Genomic DNA, 14,587 nt, shown 5'->3' with positions numbered 1-14,587 from the left:
TGATGAAAATAATTTTTATTAAATTTATTTATTTTTAGTTTTCAATTTTCATCTCCATAAGATTTTGAATTCCAAATTTTCTCCCCATCTTTTCCCTCCCTCAACCCCAAGACAGAGTGTAATTTGATAATAGGTACTACATATACATTCATATTAAACCGATTTTCATATTACTTATACTGTAAAGAAGAATTAGAACCAATGGGAGAAACCATGAGAAGAAGAAACAGAAAAGAGAGAGAGCACAGATAATGTGCTTCAATCTGCGTTCAGATTCCATAGTTTTGTTTTTTTTTTTCTGGAGGTGGACAGTATTTTCCATCATGAGTCTTTTGAAGTTGTCTTAGATCCGTGCATTGCTAAGAAGAGATAAATCTATCAAAGTTAGTTATCCCACAATGTGGCTGTTACTGTGCACAATGTTCTCCTGATTCTTCTCTCTTCAATCAGCGTGAGTTCATAGAAGTCTTCTCAGGTTCTTCTGAAGTCCACTTGCTTATCATTTCTTATAAGCACAATAGTATTCCATTACATTCATATACCACAACTTGTTCAGCCATTCTCCAACGGATGGGCATCCCCTTAATTTCCAATTCTTTGCCACCATAAAAAGAGCTGCTACAAATATTTTTCTACATGTGGATCCTTTTCCCATATGTATGATCTCTTTGGGATACAGACCTAGAAGTGGTATTGCTAGGTCAATGGAAATGTACATTTTTATAGCCCTTTTGGGCATAGTTCCAAATTGCTCTCCAGAATGGTTGGATCATTTCACAACTCCACCAACAATGTATTAGTGTTATGATTTTCCCACATCTTCTCCAGTATTTTCAGAAAATAATTTTAAAACATAAATTCTATTTTATATTTTTCCAGAAGATGATTTTATTATTAGTGTTAGGAGAGGAAAAAAACCTTTTTTTAAAAGCATTAAAAATTGTAGTTGATATTTTTTTTCCTTCTGGATTTGGAGAATAAATCCTCCAAGAACTTGTAAGGCATAAAATTCACAAAGATCTCTTTAATATTGTTAGGATAAATGGTATGAATCCATGGAAAAATATACCTATATCTTTTTTTATGAATGCATAACATTAAGTTCTGTCACTAAACTGTTTTAGCAGTCATCAGACCTATTCTACCTTGATATAATCCCCTCAACCCTTGGCCATTTATCATTACATATACTTACACAGAGCTGGAATAAGTACCATCGTTCATGTATTTGCAGCTTGTCCACTTTCAAATGATCCTTAACTGAAATGGAGTTTCAGAAACCTTTTCTCTCTCTCCCTACCTTAGTCGTGGCCTCCCAGCATGATATACAGTGATTTCCTGAACTTTCAGAGGAAATGATCGAAGAAGATCAATTACTTTTAGTTTCATAACTAAACCTATCTCCTGAGAATTCTGTGTGATATGTGTTTTGTAAAAATTCATATTGATTCAGAACATAGTATTTAGTTTTGTGATTTTTGAGGAGTTATGTGATATATTTAAAGATAATTTGTTATAATCTACTTTGACAAATTATAGCTGACATTCAACAATTTTAGTAAATGACAGAGAAGTTTGGATCAGATCAAAGAATATCAGCTGTAGTAGGGACCTCAGGGGACATTTTAATTTCAAACATAGAAGAACCAGAATACCCAGTGTCTTCTCTTTGTATATACCATTTATACCATACATGCCCAACAAGCAGAAATTCAGCCTTGGTGGAAGACCTGTAGTAAAGGGGATTCTGCTATCTCTTAAGACAATTCATTCTACTTTTTGATTGCTCTAATCAAAAAGAAGCTTTTTTTTTTCTTTAAGCAATTCTTGTTTCAACTTCTATACATATCTTTTAAATCTATCCTTTGGGACTAAACAGAGTGAAACAAATCTCTTTTCTACATGATATCTTTTCAAGTACTTGAAGCAACCATCATGTTCCACCAGTGTCTTCTCTTTAGGCTAAACATCCTTTGTTGCTTCAAATGATTCTCATATGACATGGTCATGACACCTTTTAGTATACTGGTTGCCTTTCTCTGTATGCTCTCTAGCATATTAATACCCTCACAAAATGCAACCCTATGTAACTTCCTAGATTTAGAAGTTATGCCTAATATGTGTTATATCAATAATCTCTTGTGTTCATGGACCATTCAGTGGTTTTATATGCTCTGTCTTCCTTTCCTTGATTTCTGCCCTCTCTGCTCCTAGCTTTGCATGTCTTATCTTAACTCCTAATTTAGGCACTGTGCAAATGTCTGAGAAACATTCACAAATAATTTCATAACATTTTTCAAAATTGAAATGCAGCTGGTGAGAATGCAGCCTTTAAAGAGAAAAGGCAAATATTCTTTATAATAGCTCAGTGGTTTGCTTTTAAATAAATATAGAGGAAATTAATACAGGGTGAAAGTTTGATTTTGAATTGATCTTTACTTTTAGACAGTGTGTATGTGTTAAGACAGTATGTCTGATGTCAACCAGTCCAGTGGTAGAAATGATAGCATTTCATGTATTTTTGTTTAAATCATTGATAGCATTTATAGGAAAAAGTCTTTGTCTTCTAAGGCATTTATCATTGTGATTCATGAAGGAATTGAAGATGGAAAAATAAAGGCATTGTGATTGGTGAAGAAAGTGGTCATAGAGAAATAGGGAGGGGACAGCTGGGTAGCACGGTGAATAGAACACTGGCCCTGGAGTCAGGAGGACTTGAGTTCAAATTGGGCCTCAGACACTTAACACTTACTAGCCATGTGACCTTGGGCAAGTCACATATCCCCAAATGCCCTGCCTTCTCCCCTCCAAAAAAAGTAAAAAAATAAGCCAAATGAGGACAATAATTAGCTCACTTTAGAGAGAACCAAAACTAACACAGATTTTGGCAGTCTTGTCTCAGCTAGATGTATGTCTAGGAGGTCAATATGGAAAAGAAGTTCTCATGCATGCCAAAATGTTACAATAGCACTTTTTGTAGTGGTGAGAATCTGGAAACAAGTTAGATTCCCATTAATTGGGGGATAGCTAAACAAACTTTAGTGTAGGTATGTAATGGAATATCACTGTTCTTTAGGAAGCAATGAATATTAAAAATGCAAAAAATATAGGAAGATTTATATGAACTGATGCAAACTTACCAGGAAAACAATATATAGCAGGGAAATAATACACAGTGACTACAAAATAATTTAATTTAACCAGAAAGAATAATTACAACAAATGTTTGAAACTACATATTTTGAAATATTAATAACCAATCTTGGTCCTAAAAAAAGGATATTACGAAATATACTCACCATCCCCATTCTTATAGTTGAGAAAAGATGAAGCCATCTGTATGGAACAATGTGTACAGTGTCATATAGAGTTCATATGATGGTTAGTTTGGCTGAGCTGCCTTTTTTCCTTCATTGTTAATCAGAAGGATTGGCTCTCTGGAAAGGTAGAAGGATATGTTGTGAGAAGATGGCATAAAAGTAAAAAAGTATACAGTAAAACTGAAAAGAAAACAAATGGCTATAAGTTTATCAATATATGGTATTGATAAACCATAGGTATTATCAATAGGTATCTTTGTGCTCAGTCCATGTGGAACATAAACTTTATCCATGTATACAGACTGGTTAAAATAAATATATGGCACACGCCTCCTCTTGAAATTGAAAAATTTGCTATATAAGGAAAATTGATTGCATAGACTTGCCATCACATCCAAACACTTGCTAGACTACCTCTCCAAACAATGACTTGAAAAGTTGAGATGCTAATGGAAAAACATTTTTTCTTTTCATAAATATATATCAAAATGAATAGTTCTGGGGCAGCTAGGCGGCATAGTGAATAGAGCACTGACCCTGGAGTCAGGAGGACCTGAGTTCAAATCCAACCTCAGACACTTGACACATTTACTAGCTGTGTGACTTTGGGCAATTCACTTAACCCCAATTGCCTTGCCTTACCCCTTCCAAAAAAAAAAAAGATGAATAGTTCACAATTTCCAAAATTTGCTTTTTCCTTTTTAATTATTAAAAATTCATTTATTTACTTTTAGTTTACAACATTCAGTTCTACAATCCCTTGAGTTCCAAATTTTTTCCCCCTCTGTCTCCTACCTACTTCCCCACCCCCATGGTGGTGTGCAATCTAATACAGGTTCTACAAATACCTTCACATTAAACATTAGTCAAATTGTAAAGAAGAATTATAACCAATGGAGTGAACAATGAGAAAGAAGGAACAAAACAAAATAAAGCACAAAAGAGAGAGAGCAAGGAGTTTGCTTCAATCTGCTTTCAGACTCCGTAATTCTTTCTCTGGATGTGGATAGCCCTTTTCATGATGAATGTTTTGGAGTTCTCTTATAACCTTGCATTGCTGAGAGGAGCCCAGTCTATCAAAGTTAGTCGTCACAGAACCGATGTGTCTGTAATTGTGTACAGTTCTCCTGGTTCTGCTCTCCTCCCTCAGCATCAGTTTACATAAGTCTCTCCAGGTTATCACAAAGTTCGTCTGCTCCTCATTTCTTACAGCACAATAGTATTCCATTACATTCATATACTGCAACTTGTTCAGCCATTCCCCAATTGATGGGCATCCCCTTGACATCTAATTCTTTGCCACCACACACAGGGTAAAGGTAAAAGGCTAGAGTAGAATATATTATGCTTCAGCTAAAGTAAAAAAAAGCAGGGGTAACAATAATAATCTCAGACAAAGCAAAAGCAAAAAAAAGATCTAATAGAGATAAGGAAACTATGTCCTGCTAAAAGGGACCAATTAAGATTGTAAAACATTAACAAATGATATAAAAATAACAAAACTCAACTGTTATCTTATTTCTTCTAGTCTCTCTTAGGGGTAATAATTTTATTACCTTTTATTTTTCAACTAACAAATATATATATTTTTTCTCTTCCACCCACTTTGGGGGAAGAAAAACCAATAAAAATCAGTACCATTACTAAACATATATGCGCCAAGTGGTATAGCAGCCAGATTCCTAGAGGAGAAGTTAAGGGAGATAGAGAAAGAACTAGATAGCAAATCTATACTACTGGGGGACCTCTGAATTTTTCCTTTTTTTTTAGAAAACAGGATCATGAGTCTTCACTAATTCTATTCACTGTGAAAGGTTACAAATAGTGCTTCTGAGGTCATGTCTTCAAGGTTTCTTAGTACCCTGGGCTGAGATTTGTCTGGGTCTAAAAACTTGAACTAATCTCAAGGAATTAAGTACTCTTATTACTCCCTCTTATATCATTGACTTCAGTTCTTTCTTAACCATTTCTCTGAACCTTCTCACTATGAAAATTTTTCTAATTCCAACAGTACATCAGTGTGCCCACTTCCCCACAGCCACTTCACTATTTTCCATTTTTCCTTTTTTATCAACTTCTAAGACCAATGATGAACAGTACAATACTCACTCTCCAGTCAGAATGGTGATGGACTAATGCAGAATCAAATACACATTTTGATAAAAGGTCAATAGGGGAATTTTATTTTGCTTGATTATAAATATTTGGTGCAAGAGTTATATTTTTCCTTTCTTTTTCTTCCCCCAAAGTGAGTGAAGGAGAAAAAAATAAATATTTGTTGATTGAAAAAAAAGTAATTTAAATTATTAACCCCTAAAAGAGACTAGAAGAAACAAGATAACAGTTGAGTTTTGCTATTTTTATGTCATTTGTTAATGTTTTACAATCTTAATAACTGGCCATGTTCTTTTATTCTTCTTGCTTCAACCACAGATTTAAAAGCCCTTTATTGTTGCAAATGACTTTTTTTAAGATCCTGACTCCTTATGAGACAGCCCTCTTGACCATATTCTTGTAGATGTGTGTTATTTTTTCCATCTTTTTTCTTTGCGTATCTTCTCCATTTTGCAATTGGATATCTCTTTTAATTTTTTTAAAAATTTTTGCATGTCTCTTTAAAATCCATTGATTTCATCAATAAGATTTCTTTATCTCCTTAGATTTCATTATTTCTCTTCACTGAGGTAATTAGTGATTATGTGGCTCAAATCTCTTATTTTACAGTAGAGTCGGTGTTTCTTCTTGAGCTTATATTTTTTAGTGTCTTTAGTCATGGAATGATACTTGCTTTTTCCCCCTGAAATTCTTGACATTTGCTTTCCTAAAGATATTGATCTTAGAATATCCAGAATTCCTTCATGGATTGTTATGTTCTATAAGATGACATGCTTACTTTCTTTCTAGGTTTACAAAACCCACAGAGCAGTGTTCCATGTTGGTCAGAATTAAATTCAGTGTTGGAGATTTGATTCCTTTGTAGTCTCAGGTTTTTTTTAATCAGTCAACAAACATTTATTTAAGTACCTTCTGTGTGTTGGGTACTGTGCTAAGCACTGGGAAAGAGACAAAAGACAGCTCCTGTCCTCAAGAAGCTCAAATATTATGAGGAAGGTTACAAGTAAACACATATTTACAAGCAAGCTATATATAGGGAAATTAGCAAATAATTAGGAGAGGGAGGGCACTAGTATTAAGAGGGGCTGGGAGAGGCTTGCTGTAGAAGGTAGAATTTCAGTTGGGACTTGCAAGAAGCCAGAGAAACTAATAGACAGAAATGAGGAAGGAGAACATTCCAGGCATGGGCGGCAATGGAAAGAAAAAGATTCATTTTAGTAGAATTCATTTTATTTTGCTAATTTGTAGCTGTGAAAAGAAAAGCAAATCTCTTCCATTATCCACTTAAATTTTTTTCTTTTTAATGCCAGTTTCTGGCTTTAGGGAATGTGCCAAAATTTGTGTTTGAATACCACTGAAAGTTGAATTGTGCATTCCTATTATAATTATTCCAATTTCTTTTAAATGTAAATCATTTTAATACTTAATGGATAATTTTCTGTTAGGAATTTGAAGACTCTGAGAGGAAATATTGTTAATCAGGAGATTGATTCAAGATCATGTTCAGGGGAATCAAGAAAAATGGATTTTAGTCAGGAGTGTGCAACTGCCTGCTCAAAACAATTTAAGAATAAATTGTTAAAATTTCAGTGTGAACATTCACATTTCAGAAATTGGCAAAAGGTATAAATTAGGGCTTGATTTATTGATTTTGGTGTGTTATCTTGTCATTATCCATAATGAAATTATTGATTTTTCTATTATTTGTTCTTTAACATAGTCATTCTTTAGAATGAGATTATTTCGTTTCCAATTAATTTCTAGTCTGTGCTTCCATAGGCCTTTATTGAATACGATTTCTATTGCATTATGCTCTGAAAAGGATGCATTTAATATTTCCACTTTTTCCTCCATCTTGTTTTCTTCTGTTTATCTCATATGTATGTATGTATGTGTATGTATGTATATGTGTATCTATTCTGCTCTCTTTAAATCAGTTCACTTGAGAGTGACTTCAAGTGTTTCCTGAAGGTCTCCACCCACCCCTACCCCCATTTTACCCTCTTCTGTAAAAACATTTCCCTGTTCATCTATTTTATGTAAGAAAATGTTCTCCATTATTCTTCTCCCTTCTCCCTTCTCCCAATGTGTCTCTCTTTCTCACCCTTTCCATTTTTTTTGAGATCATTCTAACATAGTTAACTCATACCTGTTGCCTCTGTCTGTGTAGATTCCTTCTTACTCATTTAATAATGGAAAGTTCTTAGGAATTACATGTGTTATCCTCCTATAAAGGAATGTATACAGTTTAACTTGTTGAGTTCCTTAGGAATTCTCTTTCAGATTTACATTTTTATGCTCCTCTTCAGTCTTGTATTTTTAAATTAAAAATTTCTATTCATTTCTAGTCTTTTCATCAAGAATCCTCTATTTCATTAAGTATCCTTTTTTTGTTTGTTTTTAAACTGAAGGATTATACTGAGTTTTGCTGGATAGGTTATTTTTCCTTGTTATCCTAACTTCTTTGCCTTCTAAGATGTCATGTCCCAAGCCCCCCACTCTTTAAAAGTGGGAGGTGCTAAATCTTGAATGATCTTGACTATAGCTCCACAGTTTCATTTTGGACACTTTCAGTATTTTCCCTTTTTACCTGAGAACTCTGGAATTTGAGTTAATATTCTTGGGAGTTTTCATTTTAGGACCTCTTCAAGGGAGTAATAGGTAGATTCTTTCAATTTTTATTTTGCTCCCTGATTCTAAGATATTGGAGCAGTTTTCCTTTATGACTTCTTGAAACTCAGTTTGGTTGTCCAGTCCAATGATCTCCAAACTTTTTTCATCATGTGCTATAAGATTTTTTGATCATGAACCTCATTATAAATTGAAGTATATATAGAACATATTTATATGTTTAAGTAGATAGCATGTTTACTTATTTATAAATTATACATATGTATATACATAGATATGTAAATATGCACAGACCTGCACACGTGTATGTATGTATATGTACACATACACATATACTACTGAACTAATCATTATGTATGTTATAAAACTTACACAAATCTCCCAGGTTCCTAACCTTGGAGCATCATTCTTGACTTCTCATTCTCCACTATTCCACATATCCAATTGGCTGTTAAATCTTGCTTTTTCTACAGCTACAACATACTTTACCTTCTCTTTACTCATATAACTATCACCTTATTTGTTCCAATACCCAAAGATGGTGTTCTCCCAATTGTAGGGCAGCCATCCTTAAAACTCAGTTCTATTTAACCTTTTGCCAGTCTGATTAGCATTTGCATAGAAATATTTGCTTCAAGTTGCACACCCCTCCCACCTCATCCCCATAGGTGGGGGAGGGCATTAAGTTCACAGCTTATCTCAGTTCCTTAGCACAGTCCCAAACTTAAAGTCCATAGCACTCTCTGCCCCTTCCACCCTTGCCTTTGAATCCTAGGAACCCTGAGTTCTCCAGGCTTCCCTACCTGATTGGCTGGCTTCAGCATCTAGCCTGGAATTCTTGCCCCAAGACAAATGCAAACTTCCCAAACAAACAAAAAGCCAACCACAAGCCTATTTCTTAGGGCCATAGGGTGAAAGGGGAGATCAAGGAAAGAGAGCCCATCGCCCTTCACCAGTTCGGTTCATGGTGCCTATGCTATGGGTCAACTTGACTCATCCTCTCTGGATGCATCAGGAAAGAGAGAGTGTTTCCTTGTTGTACCTTCTCAGCCCGTCACAAATGGCTACTTTCTTCTAAGGTGTAGGAGAATGTAAGCTCCCTTCTTCCAGAAGCAGAGTCCCTCCAAGTTAGACATTCTGGGAATGTTCAGCCAAAGCTCTCATTAGACTAGTACCCTTTCTTTGTAAATATATGCAGCCAATATCATCTAAGCCGTTAGGTGGTAGCTTGATGAAAACATGAAGTTAACAGTGTTGTGTTGGACTTCTTAGTGGGCCTTTAAGATGCTCTGTGATTTTACTTGTAGATATCAGGCACTAAGAGTGAAGGGAAAATTCTGACAAACCAGTGACAGCAATAACAGTGGCAAGGTGGGACATGGTGCCCTCTCAGTTCTGTTTCTTAGAATTAATATAATGAGCCTTTTAAGAGAAGAGTCATTATAACTTTTTAATTACTGTGATAATTGTGTTTGGCATATATGCTTCCTCAGGACCTTGATGAAATACTTGGGACATTTGAAGCAATGTCTTTCGGTTTCAGTGAATTAATAGTTTTTTAAAGTCTTAAAATGGATGACTTTTGTGACATTTGAGCCTTAGCAGAACTTTCCTTAGACAGGTGTTCTGTTTACAGGGGGTAGGGGTAAGACAAATATGAAAAAAAAAATAACTATTAGTATGATGTAGAGAGGCAGAGCAGTCTGGCAGACATAATAGCTATTCTCCAACTTGTCTGGAGCTAATAGTGACATCAGGGAATGAACTGGTTAAAATATATTAGTAACTTTTAGTATTATTTTTATTTAATATTTATTTATTTATTTGTTTGTTTATTTATTTATTTATTAGGGGTAGCTAGATGATACAGTGGCTACAATGCTGGCCCTTGAGTCAGGAAGAAATCCAGCCTAAGATATTTCCTAACCATGTAACCCTGGACCAGTCACTTAAACCTCTGTTTCGCTTGGTTTCTTTATCTATAAAATGGGGGATAATAACAACTCTGACTTCCTAGGGTATTGTGAAGATCAAAGGAGAAAATAGTGCTTGGGATAGAGTAAGCACTATGTAAAAACCAGCTATCATTAATTATTATTATTTGCAAATTTCAGATTTTACCTATGTATTTGAGCCTACAAAAAACAAACATATGCTTTCAAAGCCATAGTTTCTTATAATTCCAACAGTTTTGAGTTTTCGATGTATGATATGTTATAATTTTTCTATCTCCATTGACATCTGTTTTCCTTAACAGGGAGTGATGCAGGCTAACATAATGCTAGTAACTTATACACACTTGGAGTCAGATTTCTTGCATACTGATGTGGTTATTTAGGAACCTAAGCTGAAGTTTAAAGAACTACACTGTCCCAAGTAAAATACCATTACCTAGCAGGTCATTGTTTTTTAGTTTGTTGAACAAAGTGTGTCATGTTATTCAAACTTTCAAACCAGATTTTGAATTATTTTCAAATTAACTGAATTAATTTAAATTTATAATTCTTTCCACTTAGCCAAATTATGTGACTCTCAGGGTAACCCATTTTAAATTTCCCCTTAATATTCTATGTGGTTCAGGTAAGCAGATGAACTTAATCAGTTTTCTTCCAACACTGAGATTCTTTGAGTTTTTGAATGCCAAATTACATTAGATGGGTGGTGCTATGTATCTCTGTCTTGATTTATACTATATAAAAAGTCACAGTGTGATACTTTTTCTTTAAATGTCCTGTGGGGAAAATTCAGTGGCCGTGAATACTCAAATTTTTTTCAATGGAAAGCCTGGAGATTTACAATTTTAAAAAGACAATATAAAAAAAAAGACTATCAGAATTTCTCTTTTTTCCATGAAAAACAGTGGATAGTTATGTTACAAACAGTCAAAAGCTGCAGTTTGTTAGCCCCGTGTAATTGGACATACACTGTTGAACTAAAAGCACTCTGGGGAAGTGGGATCATAACTAAGTGTGCCCGTTATTCAGAACTAATAAAGACAAAAGAGCTAATTGAATGGGGCATAATTTACTTTTAATTTAAGTTTATTTCCAAGAGAAAAAATGAACAGTTTCCTAATTCTCAAAAAGATCTGCCAAAGGGCAACATATTTTTAATGACTCTGGAACACATCAAAATAATAAAATTCTGTTGCAAATATAATTGCTTAAAGGGCATAAACTTTATTATTCCTATTAGACCTCAGATGTAAATACTGAACATTACATTACATCATGTCCCACTATGCAAATGCCAAAAGAAACATAATGTGATGGGTAGATCCCTTGGATACAAGGAGACCTGTTTCAAACACCTAGTAGCTGGGTGACCCTACTCAAGGCACTTAAACTCTGAGTTCTCTAAGTAATTTTCCAAGAATTTTAAGTTGAAGCGAATGTGTTTTCCCTTAATTAGTAGAAAAAGTTTCCTTATCTGGGAGTTCCCCATGTCTCTGAAATCATAGGCCTTATTTCTGTTCTTCACACCCTCGAACAGGACATCCCCACCTTTTACTGCTTCCAAATTTGCCTCTCCACTAATTCAAAGTAGTCTAATTAACATCCATGCCACAGTTAGTAGTGGAATATATCCGCAGAATGTAATTTATACCAGCAGCAGTCTTTCAGTGGTGTCTATCAGTATCTGAAACCAAAGGCAATAACCCAAAGCAGTACATGCTTTCTACTTCTTGCCTTATAACACTTTAGCAATTCTATGAGAGAAGTTTTTAAGTTCCTTTTAAAAAAAATACATGCCAATGACCTGGTAATTGTTTTTTATGGATTTTTTTTTAAATGAAGTATGATGTGCTGTGATAGACATCAATATAATAAACCCCATGACAGTGAAGAGAGAAGAATAAATTAATTTTTTTTTTTTTTTTTTGCTGATGGGTTCTATTTGTTGAGATATTTGCCCCTAACATTTGTAGCTTTGAATAAATAGTAGAGGTAAAGTCTTGGTTTCTACTTTCACAAAAACTTTTTGGGTTACCTCCCTTTCTGTCTAATTATGGAGCCACCATCTTAGGTCAGGACCTTAATACCTCTTTCCTGTATTCTTGCATTAGCCTCCTCATTAGCCTCTCCTTGACTCATGTCCAGTCCTTCCTATTCACAGTGAGTCTTATTGTTATTCCATAATTCAATAAATAGCATCCCATGGCCTAAAATGGAGACAGCTAGGTGGCTGAGTGGATAGAATGCAGGGCCTAGAGTCAGGAAGACTCTTTTTCCTGAGTTCAAATCCAGCCAGAGACGCTTGCTAGTTCTATGACCCTGGGCAAGTCCCTCATCCCTGTTTGTCTCAAGTCCAGATCTGTGAAATGAATTGGAGAAGGAAATGACTAGCTACCTTTGCCAAGAATATCCCAAGTGGGTCATGGAGAGTAAGGACATGACTGAAATAACTAATAACATTGCCTGAAGGCAATGGTTCTCAAAGTCTAGTCAGGACACCCCAGAAGCTCTTTCAGGGGATCTGAGAGATCAAAATTGTTTTCATTATACTCCCAAGAAGTTATTTGCCTATTAAAATGCTTCTTCCTTCTGCAACCACTTATGTTTGTGAGGACAGATTTTCTTTACATTCTTCAGCTAAAAGAACATACTACAGCAATGAGAATTTAGTTGTCGTTTGTTGTCAGACATTAAAGAGATGTGCAAAAATATATAAAACAGTGCCACTCCACAATTTTTTTTTTGGAAAACACTTTTTTAATTCATAAATACTTTATGTTAAATTGTAATGGGCTTTAAATGCTAAGAAATATATTAAATTTTATCCATTTTTATTTCTAATGTGATAAAATCCATGCAAACAAAATTTCTTTGAGGTCCTTAGTAATTTTTGAGTATAAAAGAGTCCTGAGATCCAAAAGTTTGAACCACTTACCTGAAGGATGAAATAGAAACTACTCTGTTTCATTTTTAAAACCCTTCACGACCTGACCCCAACCTACTGTTTCACCATTATTACACATTTACTTGTCAAATTGACCTTCTTACTTCTTCCTACACTTTTCTTCTCTTGTCTCTACTCCATTGAGATGTTTATCCACCATGTCTAGAGTCCTCTTCGTCTTCATGTCCATTTCTTAGTGTAAGGATGAGTGAGGGTTCACTGATTGCTGATTTCCCCTGCCCTATGTGTATTAAAGTAGTAACCTTTTTTAAAGTGGGAACACTTCTTGATTAAAGCCATGAATCAAAATTAGGTGCAATAAGAATTCTTCTTTTATTGGATGGGTGGCTTGGATATGTTCTGAAGAGTCTGTGTGAAAGCAGGAATGAGTAAAGAATCAGGAAAAGATTTTGAAAGTCTAACAATGGAAGAAAAAAAAAGGCGAGGTAATGCAGAACTGAAACAGAATCAGAAGCCCAAGAGCAATCACTGAGAGGAGAAAGGGAAAGAAAGCTTAAGGTTAGGGTGAAGAAAGTACCTGGACCTTACAAGCATCTTGGAGCAAAAGACTTGACTCATACTACCAGCTGTATGTTTTCCTCAAGGACTGAGGGAAGTTCCCAGAAAAGGTCAGTTCTTTCCTCAGCTTTCGCCCAGTGTCTGTCTGTTAACATTATGACATACTTTGCTGCTGACTTACCCAAATGGTTCTAGTAACTTGAATTCTGCCAATACCACAAAGATGCCAGGAGTTAAATAGGTACTGATAAATAAATAATACTGATATATTATTGATAAGTAATATTAAATAGATACTGATATTATTATATCTGATATATTAAATAGATACTGATAAGTAAATAAAGTCAGAGAGTCAAACTTCTGGTTAGTGTTAGGAATTTTCATAACTGGGAAAGAAATTGTGATTGTGCTCCCCAATTTTTTAATGTAAACTCTCTAAAGCATCACAAGAGGGAGCCACATGAACCTGAGGTGCCATTATATTGCCCCAAACTTAAAACGAGCTAATTATTACAATTGTTTAGTTGTTTTTCAATGATGTCCAACTCTTGGTGACCCCACTTGGGGTTTTCTTGGGAAAGATACTGAAATAGCTTACTATTTCCTTCTCCAGTTCATTTTATAGATGAGGAAACTGAGGCAAACAGGGTTAAGTGACTTGTCCAAGGTGCAGTGGAGGATGTTGGTGTCTTTGATGCTTGACCAAACTCTAAGCACTCCACAGTGCATGCTTCAGCTGCCTCATGGCCAATCAGTCCATTCCACTGGTGAAAGTCTTCACATGCTTGGGGTGGACATCCCCCTAACTTATCCACAGGTTTGAGATATGTTAGTTATCCTCAACCTGGTTTCATTTGTCTTCCAATTTGGTTTTAGCAGGGTGTGGCCAATGTTTATGCTACCCTTCTTGGAGTCATGAGTGAGAGTAGGCTGAAGCTGGACACCAAAGATGATTGAGCAGCACTTAAAAGGGTTCAGTAAGCAACTGGAGAGGGAGAGAAGTAAAGGATCTGGAAAATCAGTACCTGAATAATTCAGAACTGGCTCATTTTATCTGTCTGTCTGTCTGTCTGTCTATCTATCTATCTGTCTGTCTGTCT

The 14,587-nt window shown here is 35.1% G+C and overlaps 1 protein-coding gene across 1 annotated transcript in view; it reads left to right on the top strand.

The window, feature by feature from the left end:
* Positions 1–14,587, top strand: part of PTPRM (protein tyrosine phosphatase receptor type M) — a 1,041,338-nt gene that overhangs the window by 431,759 nt on the left and 594,992 nt on the right. The gene's annotated exons all lie outside the window — the stretch shown is intronic.

The sequence above is a fragment of the Petaurus breviceps genome, unplaced genomic scaffold, assembly GCF_028583685.1.
Source record: "Petaurus breviceps papuanus isolate PSGF00001 unplaced genomic scaffold, PetGlider_PUasm1.0 38, whole genome shotgun sequence".
Taxonomy (NCBI): Eukaryota; Metazoa; Chordata; class Mammalia; order Diprotodontia; family Petauridae; genus Petaurus; species Petaurus breviceps.
This window is presented reverse-complemented; position numbering and strand designations above follow the sequence as displayed.